The sequence below is a fragment of the Callorhinus ursinus genome, unplaced genomic scaffold, assembly GCF_003265705.2.
Source record: "Callorhinus ursinus isolate GAN/ISIS: 27379988/994484 unplaced genomic scaffold, GSC_fseal_2.0 scaffold106, whole genome shotgun sequence".
In the NCBI taxonomy this organism is placed as follows: domain Eukaryota; kingdom Metazoa; phylum Chordata; class Mammalia; order Carnivora; family Otariidae; genus Callorhinus; species Callorhinus ursinus.
This window is the reverse complement of record NW_027397168.1, coordinates 308,461-313,156: the sequence shown is the minus strand read 5'-3', so window position 1 is coordinate 313,156 and position 4,696 is coordinate 308,461.

Sequence of the window (4,696 nt, the reverse complement as noted above, 5' to 3'; positions counted from 1 at the left end):
TTCAAAAGCATATGAAAAAAGAGAACACTGACACCTAAAATTCTGAAGTTCTGAAATTAGTGTTTTTTTAAATTGCACTGCAACGTACACACATTAAGCAGGCCGTTTTTACCCAATGAAAAGGATGTTTTGCTTTAGCTTCAGTGATATAAAAGTACCGTGTGAGATAAGCAAAACAAACAAACAAACAAACAAACCACATTGAGATACCACCTTACACCAGTTAGAATGGCAAAAATTGCAAGGCAAGAAACAAATGTTGGAGAGGTTGTGGAGAAAGGGGAACCCTCTTACACTGTTGGTGGGAATGCAAGTTGGTACAGCCACTTTGGAAAACAGTGTGGAGGTGCCTCAAAAAATAAGACACAGATGTAGTGAAAAGAAGGGCCAAATGCACCCCAATGTTCATAGCAGCAATGTCCGCAATAGCCAAACTGTGGAAAGAGCGAGATGCCCCTCAACAGATGAATGGATAAAGATGTGGTCCACGTATACAATGGAATATTACTCAGCCTTCAGAAAGGATGAATACCCCACTTCTACATCAACATGGATGGGACTGGAGGAGATGATGCTAAGTGAAATAAGTCAAGCAGAGAAAGTCAATCATCATATGGTTTCACTTATTTGTGGAACATCAGGAATAGCAAGGAGGACATTAGGAGAAGGAAGGGAAAAATGAAGGGGGGGAAATCGGAGGGGGAGATGAACCATGAGAGACTATGGACTCCGAGGAACAAACTGAGGGTTTTAGAGGGGAGGGGGGAGGGGGGATGGGTTAGCCCGGTGATGGGTATTAAGGAGGGCATGTACTGCATGGAGCACTGGGTGTTATATGAAAACACTGAATCGTGGATCACCACATCAAAAACTAATGATGTATTGTATGGCGATTAACATAATAAAATAAAATTTAAAACATATAAAATCTCCTTAGAAAGAAAAAAAACTGTGGTAAAATATACATGATGTAAATTTACCACTTTAATAACTTTCAGCACCCAGATCAGGGGCATTAAGCCATTTGCGTGTTGTGCAACCATCACCACCATCCATCTCCAAGACTTTTGCATCTTGTGAAACTGATACTTTCCCATTAAACATCTCCCCACTCCCTCCTTCCCCCGCCTCTGGTGACCACCTTTCTACCTACTGTCTCCATGATTTTGGTGACTCAGAGAAGTGAAATTCTACGGTATTTGCCTTTTTTGTGACTGTCTTATTTCACTTCCCATAATGTCAATTTTCTGTTATTTAAAGCAACCAAGTTTATGGCAATAAGTGGATATTTGAAAATGGCTCTGTCCCACAGACCTTTATGCAATGATGAAAATATGCTTTATCATTTGAGCTTGTTTTACTCTCGATTCTGTGGGGCTGTGCTGTTATTCCAATATGGAAGCCATTAGGCACTCATGGCCACTGAGCACAGTGTGGCTGGTGCGACCGAGGGAGTGAGTTTTAAATTTTATTTAATTTTAATTAATTTAAACAAAAATAACCGTCTATAGCTAGTGGCTGCCATGGGGCTGGCACGGGTCTGGGAGCTCCAGGGAGTGCACTGGAAGGGCGGGCAGTCTTCTCCTCTCCCAGGGGCTGCAGGGACTTGCAGGTTGCATGCTCCCACCAGAGGTGAGGGAGTTACTGTGTACACTGTAGCATCTGTAGGTCCCAGGTGGGGCAGAAAAATGTCATTCCTGGAAAGTTGGCCTCAAAAGCCCCAGCTTATGGGCTGGGCAAGATGTCCTTCTTTCTGGGAAAGAATGAATGCATCAGACCGGCTCTCTGGAGACATGCACCTCTAGCTGCTTGGCGGGGGCTGTTGAGGAGCCCCAGGGGGCCAAGAGGGCACTATCCGTTCTGGGAGAGCAGAAAGACAAGGTAGTCAGGGGCAGCCCCCTCTGCACGCTCCCCCCTGTCTTACCTGAGCACAAGTAAGTCTTACCTGAGAGCAGGGAAGTCTTACCTCCAGAAAGCACCCTCCACTCTGTTACACTTGGTGGTGGCTTGACGCCTCTCCATCTTTGTCCTTGTTTTCTGGGTGCTTGGTTCATTTACTGTCTCTATTAGGGACACTTCCTCTCAACCCAGGAGTCCTCATGGGGACTCATGACATCCAACACGGGCTGGCATAGGTCACGTGTGTATTACTTGAACATACTGCTCAAAAGTAAAGATTCGACTGAGTGGCTCTGAAGATGCAGTTGGCTCTGTGAGTGGGCTCATGAATCTACCCAGTAAGTGGAGAGATGCTGTGCTAATGGAAGGCTTTTATAGGAAGGACCAAGGGCCAAGACATTATCAGCAAAAGAAAAAGGACTGTTTGGGGGAATTGGGGCTGTGCTGAAATCTTGGTTTGCTGTCATGGGGGCAAATGACTCCATTTTGGCTTAAGAAAGCTTGTGTGAGGGGCGCCTGGGTGGCTCAGTTGGTTAGGTGACTGCCTTCGGCTCAGGTCATGGTCCTGGAGTCCCGGGATTGAGTCCTGCATCGGGCTCCCTGCTCGGCGGGGAGTCTGCTTCTCCCTCTGACCCTCCCCCTTCTCATGTGTTCTCTCTCTCTCTCATTCTCTCTCTCTCAAATAAATAAATAAAATCTTAAAAAAAAAAGAAAGTTTGTGTGGGTTTCCTCCCCTGCACACACACTGCCCTGTCTCAGGTGGTGATGGGTGTTGCAGGGGCAGCCAGGAGTTTGGACCTCTCCGTGGAGGAAGGGGGAATCACAGAAGTGATTGAAATGAAAAACTTCTGAAGGTGGGGAAGAGAAGGCATGGATGGTGATGTCTCCTTTGCCAAAGGACCACTTTCTGAGGTCCCTACAGCCTCAGATCCAAGCTCTTTTGGAGAAAGAGAAGCCAGGATAACTGGGGGGAGGGATGTACTATTTAGTGCCCAGATACTTTGGTTCAGATAAAATCCTAAAAAAGAAAGAGAGAGAGAGAGAGAGAGAGAGAGAGAAACCTGTTTATAGATTCCTAGCATCTTCCCTGTCTTCTGCCTGTTTGGTTTCATCTGGGTACTGGTACCTGGGGGCCAGACCAGGTGCTGGGAAGCGGGGTGTGTGCCATGGATACTGGGAGAGCCGTCCGAGGCACCAGGACCCATGTGCAGAGCTGGCCTGGAGGCTCTGTGTGGAGCATCCCCACCTCTCCTCCAGGCTCCAAGACCCAGCAGACACGGATCCTGGAGGGCATGGTGCTGCCTCCGTCAGGTTTTCCTGGTCCAGTAAAGACAGACAGAAGGGCAGACAGATGGCCAGAGTCACATGGAGGCTAAACGGCAAGGGGGAAGAGCTGCAGCTCAGGGGCGCCCTTCTCCACGTCCTGACAGAGCATCCTTCTCGTGTTTCCCCTTTGCAGTCCTTGAGTCAGACGCTTGGGAGATCAGCAGAATCCCATGGACATCATTTCTGGGGCCAACTAGAGAAGAGAAAGAGAAGCCTTAATTGTAGAATGATGCTTTACTCCTCAAAAAAAAAAAAAAGGGGGGGGGGAGGCAGTCCTGCAGATTCAAACCAGGGTGTGAAAATCAGGCAGACTGTAACTTGGATCTGGACCCTTGGGCAGCAAGGCGGGGCTGCTCGTATGGGACAGTGTTACAGGAAGAGAGAAGAAACCCCATGGATTCATGCAGTTTGTGTCTGGGATCCTCGTCCAAAAGCTGTGACTTGTCACATCTCAAGGGACAACCCTTTCATGGATGGCCTCTGATCATGGAAAGGTTTAAGATACTAACCTATGTATTGTGCTCACAAATAAGTTGAAATAACTGGGACAGCTTTATACATTTGTAACCTTGTACACCTGCTTCTAATTTTTAAGAAAACAAATCCTATTCGAGATTAGTCTTGAGTTTTTTTTTTTTTTAGATTTTATTTATTTATTTGAGAGAGAGGGACACAGAGCACAGGCAGGGGGACCAGCAGAGGGAGAGGGAGAAGCAGGCTCCCTGCTGAGCATGGAGCCTGGCTGGGACTCGATCCCAGGATCCTGGGATCATGACCTGAGCCTAAGGCAGATATTCAACCGACTGAGCCACCCAGGTGCCCCTAGTCTTGAGGTTTTATTTATTTTAGATTTTATTTATTTATTTCAGAGACAGTGGGCACATATGCAAGTTGGGGGTGGGGGGCAGAGGCAGAGAATCTCAAGTGGACTCCCCACTGAACTGAGCTTGGAGCCCGGTTCAGGGCTCCATCTCTTTAAGCACCTGAGATCATGACCTGAGCCAAACCAAAGAGCTGGATGCTTAACTGACTCTGCCACTCAGGTGCTCCAGTCTTGAGGTTTTAAAATCTATAATGAAGAGATTTGCACTTAAGAAAAAAAAATGTACCTAGGTCACCTGGGTGGCTCAGTCGGTTAAGTGTCTGCCTTCAGCTCAGGTCATGATCTCGGGGTGCTGGGATTGAGCCCCACGTCTGGCTTTCTGCTCAGCGGGGAGTCTGCTTCTCCCTCTCCCTGTGCCCCTCCCTCTGCTCGTGGGCATGCTCTCTCTCTCAAATAAGATCTTAAAAAAAAAAAGAAGAAAAAAAGAAAAAAGTGTACCCAAAAGAATTGGAAAGCAGGGACTCAGACACGCACACACCCCCATTCACGGAAGCATTATTTGCGGCAGCCCAAGTGCCCATCCACAGACGACTGGATAAACAAGTTGTGGTCTTTCCACACAAGGGAATATCACTCAGCTTTAGCCAG